Source organism: Mus musculus, chromosome 5 (assembly GCF_000001635.26).
Source record: "Mus musculus strain C57BL/6J chromosome 5, GRCm38.p6 C57BL/6J".
NCBI lineage: Eukaryota > Metazoa > Chordata > Mammalia > Rodentia > Muridae > Mus > Mus musculus.
The window spans coordinates 148,995,499-149,020,638 of NC_000071.6; the positions used below are offsets into that span (position 1 = coordinate 148,995,499).

The 25,140-nt window shown below is 48.0% G+C and overlaps 2 long non-coding RNA genes across 11 annotated transcripts in view; one reads left to right on the forward strand and one right to left on the reverse strand.

The window, feature by feature from the left end:
* The window catches only part of Gm15411, a 62,140-nt gene extending 41,758 nt beyond the window's left edge, over positions 1-20,382 (reverse strand). For 5 of the 10 annotated variants that reach the window (XR_003956016.1, XR_868721.2, XR_003956011.1 and 2 more), the window contains exons 1-4: positions 19,937-20,382; positions 4,373-4,473; positions 3,933-4,130; positions 823-2,962 (exon numbers count right to left, since the gene is read on the reverse strand). This is a non-coding gene — a long non-coding RNA (predicted gene 15411). The other 5 variants (XR_003956017.1, XR_377243.3, XR_377244.3 and 2 more) reach the window with 5 other exon arrangements.
* On the forward strand, positions 11,464-17,278 carry Gm15408 (predicted gene 15408). Its single transcript, NR_040429.1, has 4 exons — positions 11,464-11,800; positions 12,388-12,517; positions 16,076-16,209; positions 16,501-17,278. It is a non-coding gene; the product is annotated as a predicted gene 15408 (long non-coding RNA).
* Positions 20,383-25,140: the final 4,758 nt, after the last annotated feature.

Below are 25,140 nucleotides of genomic sequence, written 5' to 3' on the forward strand. Positions count from 1 at the left end.
AACCTTGCCAAACTGTACTAGTTCTTTTGGGGCAAAAAGATAAAACTACCGTGCAACAGGCGATTTTTACCACGCCTTTCTCTTCTTTCTCCCTGAAAAGGCCTCGAATAGGTTCTTTTTACGTTTATAAAAAGTGTACAATAATAGAACTTGGAGGCATATACTTTTAATCCCAGCACTCCTGGAAGCAGAGGCACATAGAAATTTGTGATCTTGAAGCCAACCTAGTTTACATAGCAAGTTCCTGGCCAGCCTGGGATACACTATGAGAACCTGTGTCGTCGTCGTCCTCGTCTCCCCCACCCCCCAACGCCACCCTACAATCTATCCCCCACCCAGTATTAAGGTTCTAATACAATAGTAAGAGTGTTTGGCTTCCATGTATTAAAGCTCTTAGGATTAAACCCAGAGAGAGGAAGAGAGGGAAGAAGGAAGGGAAAAGAAAAAGGCTCTATGGTTAGTTTTAAATTTAAACTGCAAATGAAAAGGTCTTTTGTGGCTCCTCCTGCCTTTAATTTGTAAAATATTAACAGTTGAATTTTTATTTTCAGCGTCTGGAAGAAGCTTCATAGGAGACATTATATGCATGCATATGAATGAAAATATATGCAGATTAGCCTCCAGAGGGCCTTTCCCCCCACCAAGATATCTTTACTGTGTGCGTCTTAGAACTGTCCAACGTCCCTGCAAAGGGAGCCCTGCAATGTTTAGCTTTCTCCTTGTTGACAATTACAAGAGATGGGCAGAGAGGGAAAAAAAACCACACAACTGAGTAGGACAGATGCCCTCCCCAGGTGGGACTGCTGAGGGAGGTCCCCATACCTGTCTCTTCCTTTGAGGCGACCCTTTCTCCAGCCCAGGCCAAGAAGTTCTCAGTGGTGAATTCATTCCACAGCCTGCTAGCTGTTACTGCAGGAGCCTCGATAGCAGGAGTAACAACCAGAGACAGACAGGCAGACAGACAGACAGACAGACAGAGCAAGCCTGCCTTCTTGGGGTTTTACTTCAGAGATCTCCAGGGCCCAGCCTGGCCTGGCCTGGCCCAGACTGAAGTAGCTAGTGCAGTCTGAGAGGCCCCTTTCTGTTCTCCTGGCATTGCCAAGGGCCCTGCTCTACTGGCTCGAAAGACTCACGGATGTGCCAGCTGACTCACGGTGTGGTGGTTTGAACAAGAATGCCGCCCCCTCCCCCCCCTATCCCACCCCACCCCCACCCCCGACAAGCTCATGGATTTGTCATGGTGCTTTTGGAGTTCAGGAGGTACTGCCTGGATGGGGTAAGTGTGTCACTCTGAAGGGGCTTGGAGGATTTAAAGACTCCACGCTGCCGTTTGCAGCTCACTTTGTCTGCTTTGTGCTGTGCCTCCAGATGTGAGCGCACAGCTTCTTGCTCCTGCCCCTGGGGCTCTGCCCCCTTCTATTGGACTCTTGAATCTGAAGCCCAAATATGTTTTGTTTTTCCTTCTCTAAGGTGCCTTGCTTATGGTATTTTTACCATAGCAACAGAAAGGTAACTGAAACACATGGGAGAACAAGAATTCAACCTTTGCTGGAAGGCTCAGGTGCGACCTCGTTTCTTAGGGACCCTTCAAGTCAGCCTCAGGAGGCTGTCATGCACCTTCATTTATAAGGGTCTGGTTGCTCTTGGCAGCAGGACTAGGAGAATGACAGGTGTGTTCTAGCGTGAACTGTGCCTCAAGCTTGAGAGTCCAAGGAAGCATAGAGTCCAAGGAAGCATCCTATCCCTGCTCCTCCATAGCCAACCTGCAAGGCGCCTGCGGAGGATCCCACTGGCCTGCCCAAAGTGCCTGGGGATCAGGTGTGGTTGATGTGATCTCAACACCGTTCATATTTACTGCTGAAAGGTGTAGAGAGAAACCCTTGCTTTGACTGGGCCAAACAGGACCTTTGGAAGGAGCTTCTCATATTCAAACTACAGCAGGGCCTAGCCTCAAAAGACATAAAGGATCATCTGTATGCTCGGTCTTTGCAGCATCGTTTGCGTTATCCCAAGTGCCCGTTCTTGGATGGATAGGAAACAAGGTGAGGCTAGGAAATATAATATGCTAAATATCCGGCCTTGTGGTGGTTTGAGTGAAATAGGCTCAGCCATTTGAATACCTGGTCCTCAGCCGTGGCGATGTTTGAGAAAGCATGCAGGCTTGCTGGAGAGGACATGTCACCGAGGGTGGGGTTTCGGAGTTTATAGGCTGGCCCACTCTCTGCTGGTGGTCCAAGATCTCCATGCCTCCTAAACATGATGGGCTCTGGTTCCTCAGGGACCAGAAGCCCGAAGCAAGAAAACCAACAACAAACAAAACAAACACAACACAAAACAACAACCAAAACCTCTTTCTTCCGTAAGCTGCTTTTGGTTGTAGGTTTGTTTGTTTGTAGCACATCAACCGAAAGGTGTAGCTAACCAAACCTTGACAAGGAAGAAGATTCTGGCGCAGCATGGAAGAACCTGGACACCGCGCTAAGCAAATGGACTCTATCACTCCCTGTGGTTGTTATACAGTTCTCCCTCTATGAGGAGTCTAGAGGAGAACGCGGTGCCTGGAGGCTTAGGGAGGGGAAAGCGCGGAGAGAAACCTGTGTTTGGCAGGTAAGAAACTTCACTGGAAAGACGAAAAGGCTCTGGAGACCCGGTGGACACAACAGTCAGGAAGCTGTGTAAATGTTCTCCATGCCGCTCACTTGTCTGCATAAAATGTCAACACACCAAGTTGTATAGCGACAATATCCTACCACATAATATTACTAGCCTCTGGTAATCTCAAACAGTCTTTGGCCTGTTTTGGAACGATAAGTTCTTTGAAGATGACCCCTTCAATGTCCTTGGAGATGAAAAGCCCACAATGCCATCTTCCTGTCCTTTAGCTTTGGTTTGATGGTACCCGAGGCCTTCGTGGGTGCATCCCTGCCCTCCTCAGCTTTTTGGCCACTGGAGAGAGAGAGATCTGCTGGCAAGAAAACATGGGAGTGTGTAAGGGGAAGGTACAAGGTCAGCCACAGCTATGGCCTGTTCCCGCTGCCGCCATCAGTGAGGGGTCATCGGTTTGAGAAGAACTGGTCTTGGTCTGTCTGCATGGGTCATGTTTTTCTCACCTTTTAGTAGATTTTGTAGAAAGTTCTGAAAAATCCGGAAGAAGCGTGAGCATGGGAGCTGGGCTGGAATGTGAGGGAGGAAGACCGGAGGAAGCGCAAGGGGAAAGGGAAGACAGGAAGCCGCAAACATTCCACAGGGCTCCCTGGACGAGGTTGGACTGGTGATAAGGATAAGGATGGCCTTGGAGCACTGTCCCTACTAACATCGAGCCATCTCCAGGATTCGCTCATAAACTAAGAGGCAGGTCGGATACGGGAGACTTCTATTACTACTGTGCAACACATCTGTCTCCCGCTTCTACCCTCATATCACCCCCACCCCACCCCCACCCCCGCTCACTGCTAGGCAGGTGGCCCTGGGTTCACCATTCATCATGGTCTCTGCTTCAGGCTCTGCCTCTGGGTTCCTGCCTTAATGGACTATCACCTCTAAGCCAGGGGGATTCTCAACCTTCCTAATGCTGTGATGCTTTTATACCGTTCCTCGTGTTGTAGCGATCCCCCCCCCACACACACACACACAGAAAATTATTTCATTGCTTTTTGATAACTGTAATTTTGCTACTGTTATGAATTGTAACATAAGTATCTGTGTTTTCCGATTATCTTACGTGACCCCTGTGAAAGGGTCATTCTACCCCCACAGCTTTGGGGGGGAAAAAACAAAACAAAACGGAAGCCCTAGGAGAAGCGGAGGTGCGCCGGTCACGTGACCCCTCTGCTGCCTCGAACACGGACTGGAGGTGTTTCCAGCTTGGCTCATCCTAAGCTTCAGTAGCCAAGATTTCTTCTGACTTGAGTTGTTTCCTTAAGTAGGCTCACCTGACAGAGAAAGACATGTCCATTCATTCCTCGAAAATATTGATTTTTCCCCACTCGCAGGTGGAATGAGGGAACACAGCTGTGAGAGGCCGCCCAGCCATGCAGAGGAAGTGAGGGGCACCCGGGGGTGCGGTGTGAGCATGGAAGGTGTTGGTATCGGGATGTCAATCCGTAGATACTATCAGGGCAAGCTTCTCCCTGGAAGATAAAAGACCGAAGACAGGAGATGCAAAGGAAGGCAATGTGGAAAAGGACACCAGGGTGCCTTTTAAATGGTGGCTTTTAAATGTTTTAATACTCCACCCCTCCCCACCCCCCAATGCCTTTGCGCATTCTAGGTACATGTTCTATCACTGAGTGGTAGCCCAGGCCTGTCCAGGGGTGAGAGACCCACACAGAGGAAAGGTCTAGAAGTCTGAAGCACATGAACTATATCTTACCTTGAACGATGTGAGAGCAAGCGTCTCTCATGTGAGGCCTGAGTTCGGTTACGCAGCCAGTCATTGGCACAGAGCGAGAGCTGCCAGATCTCAGTTACAGCCTAGAATACAGGAAGCAGGCCTCAGGGCTCTGTCTGTGCAGAGGCCACCACTTGCCTTTAACCCTACTGGAAGGGACTGGGGCAGGGCACCTGGGATAGCTGCGGGGAGAGAATGCCAGGAGGGCTAGAACACAGGCAGGGGATTGGTCCAAAGGGCCTCCCAGCCTGGGTCAACAAGTTACCACAAGTCTGACAAGCCCAGAACGATCTGTTAGCAAATGGCTGTGTTTTAAACTTGATGCAAAATGGTCCTAGGTAACCCTGAATACATGTACTTGAAAGTGTCAATCTGCTATCCAATCTATGCCTTCCCCCACCGCTGCAGTGAACAAGAAGGCAAGGGGGACAGGTACTGGCACTAAACTGTAGGGGTGACAGGTGGCTAAGATCTTGGTATGTAGCCTAAGCTAGCCTCTGGTTCATGATCCTCCCACCATGCCTCCCCCACGAGCTGGAATTACAACTACCACTGGAATTACAACTATCTAGCTTTCTTTTTCTCTCTAGTACATTAGCCCAGGCTAGACTTGACTACGTAATCCTCCGGTCCCAGCTTCCCAAGGACTCCATTAGTCTTAGGCTTGACGATTGCCTTGCTAAGCTTAAAGAGCCAAGGGTAGACTCCCAGGTGAAGAGGAAATGTGATTCGTGTTTAAGGAAGGAACTTAGCTGTCTAAGTTCTAGCCCTGTGTTCTTCTGTGGGCAGCAAGCCTCATCATTCCAAGAAATGATGGTAAACTAAGAGTTATACACACACACACTTAGGACTCAGATCAATATCTGTGGAAGAGCTGGTCCACACGGACTCCTGATCCCAGGGTAGCACAGCTTTAGGGGCTCTGTCCGAGAACCATCAGTTTGCTTTGGGAAACAGACTCCTGCCCCTTGGCTAAAAGTTCTGCCTCTCTGTACTGCAACTTCAAAATATATATTTTTAGTTGAGAACACATGTGAATGAATCAGGTAGACAAAAGGCCACCTTTTTTTAAAAAAAAAAAAGAATTATTTATTTTAGGTATATGAGTACACTGCAGCTGTCTTCAGATACACCAGAAGAGGGCATCAGATCCCATTACAGATGGTTGTGAGCCACCATGTGGGTGCTAGGAATTGAACTCAGGACCTCTGGAAGTGCAGTCAGCGCTCTTAACCTCTGAGTCATCTCTCCAGCCCAAAAGGCCACATTTATACCAGGAAGAAAAATAAATAAATACAGATTTCAAGAAAAAAATGGTGCCAGGAGATATTTTTAAACATATTCATAATACTTTTTAAAAGGTATTCATTTGGGTCTGTGTGTGTGTGTGTGTGTGTGTGTGTGTGTGTGTGTGTGTGTGTGTGTAGATGGCTCAGTGGTTAAAAGCACCAGCTGTTCTTCCAGAGGTCCTGATTTCAATTCCCAGCACCCACATGGTGGCTCACAACCATCTGTATGGGATCTGATGCCCTCTTCTGGTGTGTCTGATGGCAGGGATATGTAAAATACATACATTTATTTTACATGTATGGATATACTGTCACGTATGTCTATGTGCCATGTGCATGTTGGTGTTTGAGGAAACAAGAAGAGGCTGTTGGGCCCCCTGGAACTGGAGTTACACGTGGCTGTGAGCTGCCATGTGAGTGCTGAGAACCGAACCCAGGTCCTCTTCCAGAGCAGCCAGTGCTCTTAACTGTCAAGCTAGCTCCCTAGCTCCCAAGTCTATGTAATCAAAATGTATCCAATGGACACATAATAGGTATCCACTATTCAAAATTCCCAAAGTTGCACTCTGCCAAAACTCCATGTTACTGACATGAAGTAGATGCTATTTCTGTAAAGATAGAAATCCTAGAGAATATTAATAAACCAACACAAAGTACCTGCCTTTTGTATGCTGAGGGCCTTCAGCATGTTTAACATCCACATGGTCTTAGGGGTGGGGAATCAATTTTCCAAACAAGTTCTTGGGGCTTCAGAATGACAGCCGTTCTATGGGTCAAGTACGCCTCCAGATTTTAAATTTTGCCACTGTAAATGATTGTTGTCTTTGGGGTGTACAGGAAAAGAGAGCCGGGGAGCCTTTCCCTTAAGTTGTTCCAGGTTCTCGGCTTCACTGGAAGTGAGGCTCTATTTAATGCCTTCAGAATCTGCTCTTGCCTGGAAGCAACAGACAAGTATGTGCCTCTCCCTTCTAAACGGGGGAACGGCAAGAACAAACAAAGATTGGAGATTTGCTTTGAAGCTCCACATCCCAGAGCCAAGCTTCTCCCAGGCTCTGGGGCTCCTGGACGGTTACTGGAGAGAGTGCCCTGCTTTTAACAGCTCACTTATTAATTCCAGGCTCTGTACATTTTGACTGAAGGTCATGTGTCTGCTTTTGACCTTAGTACTAATAGGAATCCTGTGGGAATCCTGAGTGGTCAAAAAACAAAAACAAAAACAAAACCGCTGTAATATTTGCTAATAATTAATAATGGCAGTAATATCCCGGGTTTCTTGTTTTCCTGGTTTTTAATCCCTGAAGGCTTTGAATTACTTTCGCCGACCGATTGTTTAACCCACTGCTGACCTGTAACCGATCCAGGCGCAGAATATTGCCCTGTTGTCGAGAATACAGCCACGCTTGGCTTGTTTAAGCACGAAGACAGACACATACTGAAACTCAGTGTAAATTTCAGGTAGGCAGGTTATAATTACCTACTTGAAACCAAGCCAGGAAGTTAAGTTAATACACACGCCTTCGTGAAAAGCGCCCAGGCAACTTCTGGACCAGAGACAGCTCGAAGTTTCACCTCCTCTAACTCCCGGTTTTCTAAGCCTGTGTGCTACCGATATTTGGGATGGGAAGGCAAGATATCAACAGGGGTGGCCGGGGAAGTCCTATTTTGCCACTTCAGGGTGTTCAACAGTCACACTCGATGCCTGTACACAGATGTGCCTTCCAATATAACAACTGAAAATATCCCCTAGCATGCCCAGATGGCTCCCGGAGTGGGGGCAGGGCAGCATCACCCCAGCAGAGAACCTCTGGCATAGCTGCGCATGGCGGTGATGCTGGGATAGCAGACCCATTCATTCTCTGGGTTGCTTGAAGAACTTAACGCTGAAAGAGGCCACTACCTGTGGCCTTTAAGACTGAAAATATGGTTCCTCCCCACTCCCCCATACAAAAATCGAAGAAATTCCCCTACCACAGGCTCTCATAGATAACCATCTCCTCTGGGTTTCCAAATCCCCCACAGTGGCTGTGATAGCTTCTAATAAGAGTTCCAGGACAGCCTCTATCCCAGGATGCACTTTGCCTTCCTAGGTCCCAGCTCCTTTTACTATAGACTCCAGAGGCCCTACCTAGCAGCTGCAGGGAGACACTCCAGACACTATGGTAACAAGAGCTGCAACCGTCTCTGACAACAGCCTGTTCTTGGCAGCATCAAAACATAGACCCCCACCCCCACCCCAGCCAGGCCCTTAGCGCCAGGAGCCTTCCTCCCTGCCCAGCACAGGCTGGCAACACCAGACTTCCCAGAGTCCAGGAAAGTGAACAGTTTACTCTAAGAAATGTATTTTACATCACAAACCCTGTGGCATTTACACATACAAAAATAATGATTTTTTTTTTTCTGAGTGTTTTAGACTTAATAGAAAACCCACACTAAGAGCCCAGGATAAGCCCAGTAAGGTGGCTACAAACCTGCAATCAGATCCCAGTTGCTGATAGGTAAAGTCAGGAAGATCAGCGGTTCAAGGCCAGCCTTGTCTACAGAGTAGGTTGGAGGCCATCTTGGGTTACACTTGACTTTATTAAAGAGAGAGAGAGAGAGAGAGAGAGAGAGAGAGAGAGAGAGAGAGAGAGCAAAAAGCCAGACATTCCAAGGCTAAAGCCGAAAGACAGGAAGTTCCTGGGTCACAGCAAGACCTTGACTCAAAAATTCCAAGGGAGAAACGTTGTAATTATGTTATAATCTCAAAATGGCAACTATAGTATACTGAATTTCCATCTATCCCTCACCCAGCTAAATCCTAACATAGTTTATGTTATAATCAGGAAATTAGGACCTGTACAATGCTACAGATCAAACTTCAGATGCCAGTTTCCCAATGTTGTTCCTCTTTAGTTCCCGGGTCCTAAAGATCCAAGTGTTCCTCACTCCTTCCTTCCTTCTCATAATCATGATCCTTTTGAAAGGCCTTGAGTTGGGAGGTGGAGGCACATGACTTCAACCCCAGCACTCGGGAGGCAGAGGTAGGTGGATCTCTGTGAGTTTGAGGCCAGCCTGGTCCACAGAGAGAGTTCCGGGACAGCCAGGGCTACACAGAGAAACCCTGTCTCGAAATAAACAAACCAGAAAGAAAGAGAAAAACATGGATCAGATACTTTATCAAATGTCTCTCCTATGATGACCGATATTGTCAACAGAACAAGATCTACAATCACCCAGGAGACAAGCCTCGGTGTGCCCGGGAGGGAATTTCTAGGTTGAAACTTGAAGTGGGAAGACCTGTCATAGCATCACCATTCCACAGGCTGGAGTCCTAGACTGAGTAAAACCAAGAAAGACTGAAGAGCAAGGTAGTACACACCTCTAATCCCAGCACTCAGGAGGCAGAGGCAGGCCAATCTCTGAGTCTACAGACTCAGCCTGGTCTACAGAGTGAGTTCCAACACAGCCAGGGCTACACAGAGGAACCCTATCTCAAACAACAACAACACGTCTTGGGAAAATTGTCTTTGTCTTGTGAGATATTCTCTGACATTTTCTGTTCTCCAAAGATGATTTTTTTGTTGTGTGTGCATGCGTGTGAAGGTGACCATGGAACCCAGAAAAGGTTGTCAGATCCCCTGGCTCTCACTTGGACTCTGGGAACAGAACTCAGCACTCAAGAGCAGCACGACGTGCCTGCCCTTAACCACTGAGCCATCTCTCCAGGACCCTTTCTATTGTCTCTTAAGAGCCTGCTTTCTGCCAGGCGTGGTGGCACACGCCTTTAATCCCAGCACTCGGGAGGCAGAGGCAGGCGGATTTCTGAGTTCGAGGCCAGCCTGATCTACAAAGTGAGTTCCAGGACAGCCAGGGCTACACAGAGAAACCCTCTCTCGAAAAAGAACCAAACCAAAACAAAACAAAACAAAAACCCCAAACAAACAAACAAACAACAGAGCCTGCTTTCTCAGCCAGGTTTGGGTGGCAGCTGGTTTGAAGCACAGTTCAGGACGGCTCTCCCCTACTCCTCTTACTGGAATGTCTTGCCGCTCTGCCTCAGTGATGCTACACAGGGTTTTCTTTCTTCCTCTCCGCCCAGGTTGCCTGACTTCCCCAGCTGTCTCTCCTCCTCTCGGCACACAGACGTCCCCAGTGAACTGGAACCCAGACACTGCTCTCGTTTTTCCTCTTCCCTCCACGGAGTAGGGGGAGGGGGAGGTGGGGGGAGGGGACGTCCTCTCCACACCTTCTTGCTTTGACTTCTAGTGGCTTCACTCGATCCCTCCATCTGTGGATGTCCTACCTGTAGTCACATTAAACTCACTCACAGCACCTAAAATAAAGCTAATTAAGCTCGTTAAGTTAATTGTGGTTTTTGTACTTTGGCACTCAGTGTGGCACAGATAGCGTATACTTAGCACACTCTTACACAAGCTGGTTCCCCTTCTCTACACCCAGGTGCGGTGACGGTACACTCTCCTGCTTCAGCCCAGCTTTTCCCTGGAGTCTGCCCACTAGTCCCCCTGCTTCCTTCTCTAATTCACAGGCTAGCAAACTTATCTCTTTGGGGTTTCAGATGTTTGAGACAGGGTCTAACAATGGAGCCCAGGCTGGCCTTGAACTTTCGATCCTCCTGCCTCAGCTTCCTGAATGCTGGGATTATAGGAATACCCCCCAGCCCTGCTGGTTGCCTCTCCAGCTGTCCGGTACCACTAAGCTACACCCAGCCCCTTGTCACGTTTGACAGAACATCAGAACCACCTGCAGGAACTCCCTGGGTTTCACACTTAGCCTTTAGAAGGGCGGGACCTACTGAGCAGACGCAAGCTCAGTGCAGAGTCAATGGTCTTCCCATCAGTGCCTTGATATCCCCACTTCTAACAAGTTCCCAGCAGCTGGGAGAAGAACAACAGCCCACATACTAACTTCTGGCTCTCCACTTACTTTCTGACCTGCAGAGAATAGCCCAGGCTATCCTACCCATCCACCTAGACAGTAGGTGGCACCTTAACGTCCCTGCTAGAAGAACCTGCTCATTTGCCAGCCTTGCAAGAACGCAAATCTCTTCCTTCCTTAAAGGGACAAGCCCCAAACCAGCAGCTCTAGATAGATGGCCGGTGTCTCCCAGCCTTAAGGGAGCTGCTCTTCCAGCCCTGGGTGACAATGAAAGTGGGTAATTATAAAGCTGAGGCTAGACCCGCATTCGCCCAGGCAAGTAGTAAATTATATGTGATGTGTTTGTGCTGAATTGTAGTAGCCTCTGTGAACGGCACTGCTACCACACACTAGCTTTTCAGCGAACAATCCTGCTGACTGGGAACCTTTTAAAAAAAACGACCAGCGATGGCGGAGGAACAAGCTTGTGTTCTCTGCTATTACAAGTCAAAACAGAAAGCACAGGGAAGGATCTAATGAGCCAGGAAAGGGGACTCCACTCATTTAGTAGAGCTAAAATTAATGAATTCACTGAGCGGTATATAGAGACGGCACACCAGACCCTTTTAACAGTAGGCATGGGGGGAGGGGTGCAGGCTGACTAAAGATGTTACCCAGGGCCAAAGCCAGAAGACCTGGGGGCTCCCCTAGACATGCCTGGTGGAGAAGTTTTGGAAGATCTTTCAAAGAAGGAGACCGTGCTGTGCCCATTGCAGCCGAATCAAGAACTGGCTTGCACAGGCAAACCACGTGCAGGCGCCCTGGCCCAGGGCCAGTTTCTGTCTGGCTTGCAGGAAGCCGGCTCGGGTGAGCCGCACTTCGGCCATCCGCCGGCAGGTGTCGCTTTCCTGGCCTCTGAATCCACTGTGAGTTCAGCAAATGGAGGCGCTTGGAAAAGGCTGGGACGCAGGCAGAGGAACGGATTTCCTGGCCTACGAACACCCTGGCTCTTGTTTCGCGGGTGGGGTGGGGGTGGGGTGCTTTTTTTTCTTAAAGCAAATACGTACAGGTCATTTACTGGGTGTCAGGCCCTGCAGGAGTGATTGAGTGGGTGAGCAGGAACTCCAGGTCCTGTCCGGGTCACTCTGACCTCAATAGCAGTGAGGGATTTTTTAAGGCAGCAACAGGATTTCTGGTGTCCAGTGCTTGAAAACTCAAGGGAAGAAAGCCCCCAGCTCTCAAACCAAGCAAGGATCTTTGTCTCTAGGTAAGAGGGGCTTTGCATTTCTTTAAACCCTCTTCCTTCCTTAACAGTGAGTTTTAAAATCCTTGCTGAGGACTGAGTTAGCCACCCCGTGTGCTGGGGATACAGTAGACACAATGAGTCTTTAAGACCTTGGCTCCCAAAGCAGACGAACCCGTAAGCAAGCAAGTATATGCTAACCTAATGTTGGTCTGGTAGGATTAACCCCACCCATCGCAGTGCATACGAGGGAAGCAGGTGTCTAGGGTGAGACTGGAACTCACCCTAAGTACTTAAGTGATACCCAGGGACAGAAGTGATAGAGACATTCCAACCCCTGAGCACTGAGCCTATTTCCACACAAACCCATCCCTGGACTGCTCCTAGGAACCACTGTCTACTATATAGTTAAATTCCCTTCTGTGAAACTGTATCCTAGATTCTGGCTGAAGTTAGGAACTAGGGTCCTATGTAGCCCAGGTTTTAGTTATCTGTTGCTTGGTTTCGGACTGGTGTGTGTGGTTTGGGGGTTGGTTTTTTTTTTCTTTGTATTTTTAAAATGTTTTAAAAATTCAGAATTCCAGGAAAGACTTTTTTTTTTTCCTCACTAGGCTAACAGAACATGTGGTTCCAACATCTGGGGTTTGTAGCCTGCAAAAATCTAATCATGAAGACAGAGAGATTGTCACAAATTCCCATAACGCACTTTGGGTATCTCGGCTCTTGGCCTGTTTGGAGCAGGTAGGGATGAGAGCTAAAAGCTGCCTAGCTCCTCTCAAGGTTGGTGTTTGGCCCCTTTTGTCTAGATGGGGAAAAAGAGTTCTTCATAAGCACTCTTATCTCTACCTGTTTTATCTGATAAACAAAACAATACAGGCCAGCAAGACAGCTCTGGCTCCACAGGTAAAGGTGTTTCCTGCCAAACCTAATGACGCGAACCCACAGGGTAAAAAGAGAGAACTTAATCCTACAAGCTGTGTCCTCTGAGCTACACACACACACATACACACAAGCTACACACACACACATACACACAAGCTACACATACACATACAATAAACAAATAAATAAATGTTTTAAAAGCATACAAAGCCCTGTATTGGATGTTCTCTGAACTGTGTTTTTGTTAGTACCCTTTCCAAAAAGAAAAGAGTTCTGTCTCATTGAAAAAACTCTATCCTACTACACATCTGTAACCCCACCCCTGCCAGAGGCTGGGGCAGGAGGATTGCAAAGCCATGTTGTCCCTGCTTGGATCCGGAAGCTTCTAGAAACCAGGTAGCTGCCTTGGGGTGGCAAGGTCCTCGCTGTTCTTGCCCCATCATTGCCCCCCTAAACAAATGCATTGGGATGGTTTAATAGTAATCTATTAAACCCTATCATATTAAACTTGTTAAATTGTTCCTGTCTCTTAAAGGAATTTAGAGCTGGGTATGATGGCATATTCCTGAAATCCGGGCGGGAAGGTCACCAGTTCCAAATCAGCCTGGCGACCATACACAGTAAGACCCTCCCGGACCTCAGGCTGCGCAACTTTTAAATAGATGATATAATATTCTCTTTATATCAGCCACTGACTTTTAGCATGTGTGGTAGTTTGAATGAGAAATGTCCCCCACAGGCTACTGTGTTTGAGCACTGGGACCCCGATAGGTGGCTCTGTCTGAGGCTGTGGCACTTTTTCTGGAGGACGTTTGTCACTGAGGGTAGAGGGGCTTTCAGCGTTTATAGACTTGCTTCAATTCGTGTTTGCTCTGTTTGTTCCACATTTGCTATGGAACATATGATCTCTCAGTCTCCTGCTGATTCTACAGTTTGAGAGTACCTGGCTGACATGTGTGTGTGTGTGTGTGTGTGTGTGTGTGTGTGTGTGTGTTTGTGTGTTGATCAATCCCCCCTCCAGGCTTCCCTCACCATTATGGCCTCTCCTCCTAGAACCATAAGCCAAATAAGCTTTCTTCAGTAAGTTGCTTTGGTAGTGCTCTTGACCCCTGAACCATCTCTACAGTCCTGAAATACTTTTGTAATGGTGAATCGATTTGGGGCTATTCTTAGACATTAGCGTTGCCTGTTGGCAATCAAGATCGCAAGCTGTGTGAGGACAGGAGCCATGTTTGTCTCCACCTCCACTCTGCCCAGAGCCAACCACAGTATACATATACTCTGTAGAGCAGGAGTTTCTGCTTGAGAAATGGAATATGTGTGTGTGTGTGTGTGTGTGTGTGTGTGTGTGTGTGTGTGTGTGCAGGAAGGCAGCTTCATCTATGATTCATAAGCCAAGTGCAGAAGAGCAAACACCGTCTCAACAGTGGCTTCTGGGAAGGGAATTTGTGGGGAGGGGTTGAACCACCATCTATAAAATCAGCTTTCCATTACTGTAACAAACACTTGAGATAAACAGAGTTACTAGTAAAAGACTACTTCCGCTCACAGTGTACCTGAGCCATTGCTGGTTGGCCTGTGACACTTAGCCTGGGGTAAGGCAAAAACATGCAGGTGACAAGGAGGATGCAGGCAGGTGGCAGGGAGGATGCAGGCAGGTGGCAGGGAGGATGCAGGCAGGTGGCAGGGAGGATGCAGGCAGGGCTGCTCACATCATAGCTGCCTGGAAGCAGAAAGGATCTGGAATCCCAGTATCCCCTTCCAGGGCACGCCCTCAACCCTTATTTCTGCCCACTCGGCCCTCCCTCTTAAGAGCTATCCCATCACCCTGTAATGACCCCAGGTTGGCATTTAACCAAGGCCTGAGAGATCTTCAAGATCCAAATTACAGCAGCAACCGAGGTATTTAAATCTGAAAATAGTCTTGATTGGCAGTTTTTGAACATTTTGATCTCAATACCTCAGGACTAGAAACTTTGAGATCCCCCAAGAGAGTTTGTTAATAACAAACTGTTAATTCTTACCACAGAAAGTAAAACAAAAGTCAAATATGCATACCGATTTATTTAGAATAGCAAATGAATGCTACATCAACATAATGAACTGATTTGTTGTTGTTGTTGTTGTTGTTGTTGTTGTTTGTGTGTTTATTTAGAGACAGGGTCTCACTCTGTAGTCCTGAGTGGCCTAGTGGTCACTCTGTAGACCTCAGGCAGGGCTCCTAGCTGTCTGGAAGCTTCCTGACTATGTCAAAGCCACGGGGCTTCAAGAGGAAGGATATATTTCACGTTTTCCTCCATGCTTATACCAGCCCAAGGTAACCACTTCCAAACGAAAGTTCTGGGGGTTAGTTTTCCTTTTGCTGTTTTCTGCCCTCTTAAGAAGAGGTCCTGCTATGTAGTCCTGGCTGGCTTTGAACTCAGGAGCCTCCTGCTTCAGTCAGCCAAGTGCTGGGATTAGGTGTGACCACCACACTTGGGCCACCTGTAAGGTTACGATAGTTTGAATGGGAAATGTCCCACGTAGGCTTAGACATTTGAGTACTTGGTTCTGAGTTTGGGTGCTGATTGCGGTGGTGTGGCCTTGACGGAGGAAGTACGTCACTGGAGGAAGAGCTTTGGGAGTCCGTAGCTTCACCCCGCTTCCGGTTTGCTCTCGGCTCCGTCCTTGCTGCCATGCCCACCTGCCACTGTCCCTCTAGAAGTGTAAGCCACTCTCTTATTCTGGACATGGTGCTTTATCTTAACAATAGAAAAGTAACTGATATAAAAACACAGACTAGAGTGGCGGAGAGTGCCTTAATCCCAGCACTCAGGAGGCAGAAGCATGTGGATCTCTGTGAGTTCAAGGCCAGCCTGGTCTACATCCTAAGATATCTCTGAGGGGTTTTGTTGTCATTTCTCTATACTAAAGAGTTTGTTTGGGACCATACGCACACCACACCAGAGCCCGATCCCTGAGTCCTGGCCTTCTCTCCTTTGTATTTTGGGACTAAATTTCCCAGGCTGACCTTGAACTCTCTCTGTCGGCCACACGGGCCTTGAACTTATAGTCCTTTGCCATAGCCTCCCAAGGTGCTGGGAGTTACAGGCCTGTGTCACCAAAACGGTTCCAAGAGTTTTTCTTAGCCACTGGTGCACAGAATTCTGGAGGGCTTTGCAGGATCCAAACACACAGTATCCACCATCAGAACACTTCCACAGTCAAACAACACTCTATGCCGGGCCTGCCGAATCAGAAAACAGCATTTGCCAGAGCTTCCCAGCCCCAGAGGGGAAGTGCATGAGTGGTTCATGGCGACTCAGCAGGGTAGTATTTAGTGAGGGCACTGCGCAGGGACTGGAGTCACAGAAGCCCCCAAGGCGCCAGGGGGACACTGGTAATTTTGCTTCTAAGCATTCCCTGCCTCTTCTCTAGATCAGCACTACCAGGAGTGATGGCCCTCAGTGGTTAGTGGAGCCACTAACTATTAAGAGAACCAATTTAAACAGCTGGAAACAATAAGCATAGGAGGAGAAGAAGACACGCGGAGGACTGATATTGCTCCACAGGTGGGAAGATGTCGAGGACTGATATTGCTCCATAGCTGTTTTCAGAGGAGGGAAGATGGCGAATGTAACAGCCTTGGGCCATGGAGAAGGGTGGACCTCTCTGCCTAGGCAGCCGGGGGATGCCAGGTTTCACAAGGCCCCCTTCGTGGGCCTCAGTTTTCACAGCTATGAAATGAAGAGATAAAATGTCATTATCTTTCATATCCCTTCCATCTTCAGCTTCATGAGCTGTCAAGACTTACGCAGAACTTAGTCTCGATTTTATTATTCATTGTTCATCTTCTTCCACAGGGGCCGGTGGCAGCCTGTGCATACAGAAGTAGTTCACGCTCCCCAAGATGATGGAAGAGGTGCTGAACACCTCAAGGAGCTCCCTGTGCACTCTGCCACAGACAGCCTGTAGCTCCCCTGCCTCACACCCACAAGGCGCCAAAGGCATTGTCTCTGCACGGCCAGGGGTTTTTGCAGAGCCTCTGGGCATCCTGGGAATGACACTAAGAACAGCATCCAGAGAGACACCCACCTACCAGGCAAGGGGTGGGGCTCTACAGTGAAAGATGGACCTAAGGAATCAATGGAGATACACAGGCCAGCTACCAGCACAGAGAGCAGCAGGCGCTAGGTGGGAATGTGGCTTTGTGCCTCAGCACTTGCAGAGGGAAGGACTCTATCCCTGCCATGGCACTGTTTCTCAAAGTCAGATGCTAGAAGCTGACTGCCCATGTAGCAATGCTGAGTCCGGGCCTAATAAGAAGTGATTGGGTCATGAGGACCAGGTCTTCATGAATGGAGAATGTGGTGGTTTGAATATGCTTGGCCCATGGGAAGGGGAGCCATTAAGAGGGGGTGGTCTTGTTACAGGAAGTGTGTCATTGTGTAGGCGGGCTTCAAGGTCCTATGTTCAAGCTCTGCCTAGTGTGGAAAGGAGAGCCTCCTCCTGGCTGTCTGCCAATTAAGAGGCTGTTCCTCCAGTACCATGTCTGCCTAAACGATGCCGTGTTTCCTGCCATGATGATAATAGACTGAACTTTTGAAACTGTAAGCCAGACCCAATTAAATGTTTGCCTTCATAAGAGCTGCTGTGGTCATGATGCCTCTTCACAGCAATAAAACCCTAAGACAGAGAATGTCCTAAATTTAGGGGCGAGTAATCCAGTTATAAAGCAGTGGGGGCAGGACAGGGCACTAGAGAGATGGCTCAGCAGTTAAGACCACTTGCTGAGAGGTCAGTCTGCAGCACTCACAAGGGGCTCACAACCATCTGAATTTCCAGTTCCAAGGAAGCCTTCTTGCCTCCATAGGCATCAGGTATGCCTGTAGTGCACAGACATGCAGGCAGGCAAAATCCCATACACATAAATATATATTTTTAAAATATAATGAAATCAAGGAAGAGCTGACCACCCCTGGAGGAAATGGCCAATTTTGTTGTAAAGCAATACAGAGGATCCTTCCTGCCCTCCACTACCAAGGCTCTGGGTATCAAGGTATAGTAAGGGCCTCATTGATGGCTTCAGTTCTTAACTTAAAATAATGACAGGGACTAATGGCCAAGAGGATTTCCCAGCATTCCTGGGGAGGCCTGGCATGGCAGGTCCCACCTGTAGTCCTACCACTCAAGAGGCAGGGGAATCCCAGCAAGTTTGAGACCAGTCAGGTTTACAGAGAAAGTTCCAGGCTCAGCAAGACCACATATTTTTTTTTTTGTCTCCAAAAAATAAATAAGCTACCATTCTGCACGCTGGGGTGCTACCATATCATTTCCTGAACACTTCCCTCTGCACTCACTCCGTTGGAACATCACAGGATGTGCGCTCAGCTTTCCCATTCTCTTCCTTAGCCAACTGGAAGTCAAGTCAGCTCCTCTGGGGGTGGCCGGGGAGGGAGTTTGAGGGTGTGTTCCAGAGAAGAGCATGCAGGTGTTAAGTAGTAGACGGGACCAGAGAGGCAGAACAACCTCCTCTGGGTGGGGGGCGGGGGGGGGGGGAGTTCTGGCTTTCCAACCAGCAGAGATGCAGAACATGACCAGGTGGTTTCTTTTTTGTTTTTTGTTTTTTGTTTTTTGTTTTTTGTTTTTTGTTTCTGAGACAGGGTTTCTCTGTGTAGCCCTGGCAGTCCTGGAACTCGTTCTGTTGACCAGTCTGACCTCAAACTCAGAGATCTGCCTGCCTCTGCCTCTGGAGTGCTGGAACTAAGGGCATGCACGGCTACACAGATGTTTTCTACATGCTGGTTATAAAACAAAAGAAGGCAAACATTCCCATTGGACCATCAACGGCCCATCATCTTGTCTCCTGCCAAGCCATCTACCTCTTTCATCTCCAAAGCAAACACCTTGAAAAATAGCCTCAGGGCCAGAAATCTCAGTTTGTTCCGAGATGTCTTCTGTCTAGAGTCCATCAGAGATGACTGGGTGCATGGCTGTAAACTTTTAAGACTTTTAGCTGGGCCAACCCCTCATTATCCAGTACTGTCTTTGCTGAATATGAGCATTTGGGCAACTTTTAAAACCTTGCTGGACAGTGCAGTCATTTTGCACAAGGATACCCTGCTAGTGCCCTAGGGAATTCCCTCAGATACCGCAGGGTGACTTGAGTTCTGTAGCCAATCACAGGCTGGGGCAACACCCTGGGGGTTGAAGAGGCAGCGGAGCTGAGTACATCCTTTGTAAAACTCTTACTTGGCCTGTACTCTCAGCTAGGTGTTGCTCGGCCTGTCTGGAGCCTCCCAAACACTAAAGTCATAGGAGTGATTTGGGGGTCAGATTTGAGACCCAGAGAACCAGGAAGAGTTGTGTGGCCATGGCCAAATCCCCTTAGCTTACCCACAGGTCAATCTAGCCAAACTGAGACGACAGGAGACACATACATTGTTACAAGGATCAGAGCCAGTAAAGTCTGAGAGGCAATTAGCTGGGTGCCTGGCACATCAGTCAGTTTTACCGCGTGCTGGCTGGGAGACCCAGCTGTCCCAAGGGAAATCAGGCGTTTGGCACACGCCCTCATCACACCCAGGCTCCAAGCACTAGAGTTAGGATGGTGGATCGCTGAAGACCAAAAAAGCCGCTATCAATTTTAAGAGCAGAAATACCACCCACTTTCTTCCCTGGGCGGTCTCATCTTGACTTTTATTGAGGCCACCTGATCATTACACCCACCTTCTCCTGCACAGCTATGCAAATACCAGATTTGGCTGTAAAGACAGCTTTCCCACCTCCCTTGGTGTCTTTCTCCAAAATACAACGTGTGGCTGCCCAGCGCCACATCACAATGCAGACACAGGCGGGCTGGGTCCTAGACACAGGTCTGCAGGCCACAAACGGGGAGGGGAGCTGCGAGCCCAAACTTGCCCCTAAGACTTTCTGACCCGAACTCTTAAGAACCACATTCGGGCCAAGTGTGTGTGAGCAAAACCCAGGCGCAGCCAAGGGTCCCAGCAGGAGAGAGGGAGAGAGGGAGGAAAGGAAAGGAGCGGGGGAGGCGGAGAAAAAGTGAGGAAGGGGTGATAAAGGGAGGTGGGAGGGAAGGAAGGGGACAGGGGAGGAAAGGGAGAGGGAGGGGAAAGGAGAGGAAAGGATGGAAGGTGTGGGGAAGGAAGAAGTGGAGATGAAATAGGGAAAGGATAGAGGAAGGGGCGATAAGGGAGGAAAGGGGGAGGGAGAAGGGGCAGAGGCGAGGGTTGTCGTCAGAGGGGAGAGAGAGGAAGCGAGCATCCAAGGAGTCTGTACCAGGAAGCGGGAAGCTTCAGAGCCTCAGGTAGTGGGGGAAGGGGAGGGAGGCTGGGGGAGGCGGGGCGGCCACGGAATCCTAGACCTCCCAGAGCCTGGCCTTTGTGTCCGTCAGTCTGTCCATCGATTCCACGCTCCTGGAAGTCTCCGTGGGATCCCGGGGAGCAGGGCTTCCCCAGATCCCGCAGCCTCCTGTGGTGCTCTTCGTGGGTTTTACTCCGGAGAACTCCAATTCCCGAGGCAGAGTCCAGACCTCGCACGGCTCTGAGGCACAGCTCGGGTCCTGCAGGCTCCCATGGTCTGAGCCCCGAACCCCGCTGTACTGCAAGCTTCTCTCCTGCGTGCTCCATGGGTGAAACCGCGACTTTTCCCTGACTGTGATCCGTTTCTCTTGTGGTGGGTTAACCTTGCCTCGCTCGATGACGTTGCAAAAAAAAAAAAAAAAAAAAAAAAATAGAGGCTTAGAGGGAGAGGTTATCTTTAACCCTGCTGGAAATTAGTTAAGTCAACATCCCCGAACGCGACGCCAATTCTCTCAGAGTGGAGTGTTCATGCTGGAAATAGTAACAACAAAGTCTAGCTAGCCTATAGCCGTTCTGCATAAAGCAATGTGAGAAAACCACAGCAGGGGGAAAACCCAGAGACTGGCAAACTTCTTCTTGCCTTAGGATGATTATCATGTTGTGGGGTAGTAAGTCTCTCTCACACGTTGTATGTAGACGTTAGTGTGCACACGTGTGCATATGAAAGTCCTGCAATGAGAGCAAACAGCTCTAAAACAGCTTTGACCTTCAGTACATGCAAGCCTAACCCTATTATTATTAAATCCTCAAATGCTATTATTATTATTATTATTTTCTTTAAACTTAGCTCAAAGACCAGATAATCACACACTTAAAATTGGCCCAAAGACCATTCCAGAACAAGACAGGCCTGCATGATAAGGAAAATTAGTAGGCTCAATCAAGTGAAACATTTTTAAAGTGCTTCATGCCACATCCGGTCCCCCCCCCCCCTGAAAAAAAGCTATGCGTGTTTCATTAAATGAACAGTTCCAACTGGTGAGCCCTTCATGCGGTGAGCTCTCCAGGTGGAACGGGAGCTCCTCTAAGCTATGTCCCAATTAGCCTTAAAACTGGGATTCTGCGCTGTCAGATTGTCTGCAGGAGCCCCAGGGGTAGGATTGGCTAGGGTTGCTGTTTTACCAGTTTGTTTGTTTGTTTGTTTGTTTGTTTGTTTGTTTGTTTTAAGACTCACCTGTGTCTGCCTCCCCATGCTGGGCCCAATCCACTGTCTAATGGGATTGTTTGTTTTCACACCAGACTTTTTGTTTGTTTGTTTTGTTTTGTTTGAGACAGGGTTTCTCTGTGTGTAGCCCTGGCTGTCCTGGAACTCTCTCTATAGACCAGGCTGGTCTCGAACTCAGAAATCTGCCTGCCTCTGCCTCCCAAGGGCTGGGATTAGAAGCATGCACCACCACTGCCCAGCCACAGGATTGTTTGTTTTAACTTTGAGTTTCGTTATGACAATTTTCAAATTGTGATCAGGGAAAGCTGGGCTTGGTGTCTTTGAAGTAGGATTCTACCTAGCCACTGGAGGCTTTAAGTCTGTAGGCAAAATCTATGCATACTAGACAGGACAACACACGTGCTCTTAAACGCTGAGCCATCCCTCCAGCACTGCACCCCCCCACACACACACACCTCCAATTTGTTTGTCTGTTTGGTTTGGAGCAGGAGCTCACTATGTAGCCTTGGCTGTCTTGGAACTCACTTTGTAGACCAGGCTGGCCTCAAACTCACAAAGATACACCTGCCTCTGCTTCAGCACCACAACACCCAACCCCAATTATTATTGTTGTTGTCGTTGTCGTCATCTTCTGTGTATGGGTCTATGTTAGTTGGCCTTCATAGTGTGTCTGTGTACCATGTGCATGCAGTACCCATAGAAACAAGAAGACGGTGTCAGAATCTTGGAACAGGCTGATGCAGGCACATGGTGCCCATGCAGGCAAAACACTCAGACACACAAAAATAGAAAAATAAATCTTTTTAAAAAAATCTAGCTGGGGGGGGGGGGGTAGGGGATTTTTGGAGGGGAAACTAGGAAAGGGAATAACATTTGAAATGTAAATAAAGAAAATATCTAATTTTAAAGAGAGAGAGAGAGAATCTAGCCTGGCAGTGGTGGCTGTTAAGGTCTAGATAAAATATTAAGGTCCAGATCAAATGTTAAGGCCTAGGTAACTGTCACCTGGCTAGCCTGCTATTATAAGGAAACTTTCTCATATGTTGTTTCTGCTGTTACTAGGAAACTTTCTCATACCCACGTTGATTATATATTCTGTTATGTTCTGCGCCCTTGGAAACCAATCAAGATAGAAGTCAGTAGAACTGCTTTGTATAGTTGCCCACAAAAAGCTTGGACAGGAACCAACCACCCAACAGCACTTCCTGCACCTGTGTATAATCTTTTATAAGCTGCCTCTATGCCCCAACATAAGTGATATAAGAAACTATTTTTGAATAAGACTTCCATTTTGAGTAGGGGTCGAAACTCCCAAGATCTCCCCAGGAATTGACATCTTACTTGGCAGAAAGAGACATTTTGTGGATAACTGACATCCTGGTTGGCAAGTTAAGGCATGAATGTTAGGCAAGTCCTATCCTGGTGTACCTTGACATGAATGTTAGAAAAGGTGTCTTAGGGTCTCCATTGCTGTAAAGAGACACTATGACCAAGGCAACTCTTTTAAAGGACAACATTTAATTGGGGCTGACTTAAGGGTTCAGAGGCTCAGTCCATTATCAAGGCAGGAAGCATGGCAGCATCCAGGGAGGCCTGGTGCTGGAGGAGCTGAGAGTTCTACATCTTATTCTGAGGGCAAAAGGGAGAAGATTGGTTTCCAGGCAACAAAGAGGAAGGTCTCTCTAAGCCCACCCCCACAGTGTCACACTTCCTACAACAAGGTCACCCACTAAAAATGCCACTCCCTGGGCCAAGCATATTCAAAAAAACCACACAAGGCAAGACCCTTGCCACAGCTGAATACCCCAAACTATGGGAACAGGATAAGTGTACAAAAAAGACATATTCCTGAAAAAAAAAACCCCCATCCCTGAGTCCTGATTAGTGAAATAACTTGGCACAGATATTTGTAGCTCTCAGGCTTAGAAAGCCCTGTAGGACCTTAACTCAGGGTCACAGTTCAGCTCTCAAGCCTGGAACATGGCCCTGATCTATCAGTCTTGAGGTATAGCAGTCAGTAAACCGTCTCCATTTGACTGAAATTGGTGTTTGGGTGGTTTGGGTGGTGATTTCCAGACCCCAACAGTAATGGATGCCTTTCATCCCAGCACTTGGGAGGCAGAGGCAGGCAGATTTCTTTAAATTAGAGGCCAGCCTGGTCTACAGAGCAAGTTGCAGGATAGCCAGGGCTCATTAGCTCTCGAAGGATGTAATTATAAATCACCATGTTGCCGAGAATCCTGGGAATTTTCTTCCTGTCAGTCATGTCTTGAGAGACATGTTTTTATTTCATTTTATTTATTTTACTGAGGGAAAAGCATTTGAGGCCAATCGTGAAGATTTGAGTTCAAACCCCAGAACATACATGGTAGAAGGAAGGAGAAAACTGACCCCTGAAAGTTGTCCTGACCTGCAGGCACGTACAACTCACATGCACACACACACACACACACACACACACACACACACACACACACGCATGCATGCACACACACAAGACAATGAGAAAAGATAAAGGATTTTAAAGGATCCAAGACTGTTCATCATGGGAAGGTTAACACCCAAATGCATGTACAAGGGCCCGAGACTCTAGTCGTCTTCTAAAATACTTTCGTGGACTCAAAACCTGTGAGTTTCCATGGGCTTACTGGTCTATCCCAAGTTGACCTTGAATTTGATATCTCCATTGTGGTTGTTTGAATGTGCTTGACCCAGGGAGTGGATCTATTTGGAGGAGTAGCCTTGTTGAAGTAGATGTGTCACTGTGGGCGTGGATTTAAGACACTCAGCCTAGGTACCTGGAAGTCAGTAGTCTGCTAGCTGCCTTCAGATGAAGATGTAGATCTTTCAGCTCCTCCTGCACCATGCCTGCCTGGATGCTGCCTGGATGTTCCCACCTTGATGATAATGGGCTGAACCTCTGAACCTGTAAGCCAGCCCCAACTAAATGTTGTCCTTATAAGAGCTGCCTTGGTCGTGGTGTCTGTTCATTGCAGTAAAACCCTAAGACACTCATCTCTCTCACCTCCTATCATTTGTATCATCTTATCTACCTCCTAAGTCCTCAGGTGACACGTAGATTATACCATGTCTGAATTCTTAGATACATCTTCATTTTATTGATTCAGATTCAATGTTGACCACTGATTGATCAATGATTGATTGACTGAATTCACTTTATAGCCCAAGAGGATCTCAGGCTCCTAATCCTCCCACATCTATCTCCCCAGTGCTGGGATGACAGGCTCGAGCCACCACCCCCTTTATGTGCCACTGAGAATGGCATTCCGGGCTTCAAGCATGCTGGACCATCACTGTGTCATCAGAGCTGGAACCCTACCCTAGCCTGACTGGATTTATTAATTTATCTTTTCAGTGCTGAGGTTTAAACGGGGAGGACCCCACACATGCTTAAGCGAGCACTCTGCCATTAGAGACAGCTTAAGAGACTTCCAAAACGAACAAATGTGTCCGGCTCTTTAAATGGCTAACCTTCCAGCAAACTAAGAAACCGCCCCAGCCGGTAATCGGAGTCACAGAGTGGCTCTGGTCGGGTTGTTTGGCCTTCCCTTGGGCTTGTATTTTTCCTCTCCCCAGCTCATGATGGTGCCTTGGGGAACCAGGAAAAAGTGATGTTGCAAAGTTAAAGCACAATTTTTAAAAATGTCTCATGGGGGGAAAAATAGGTTTTGAAAAAAGAGGGAGAGAGACTCTTGTGAAATGCAGTTGCTTTGTCAGAGACACAGGCACACAGCCTTCTCGGCTCAGAAACAAAAATAACTGTCTCTGTATGTGAAGCCAAAGACAAGGCAACTCCACGTACGATTTTAAGGAAGGAATCTCATGTCCCTTTTACATCGGCAGGGTGAGTCTTGCTCTGTTCTGCCATCTCCAGAAAAGAAAACACGGTGGACACGAAGCTACCTCACTGTCAGTACATCAGAGACTTCCCCGTT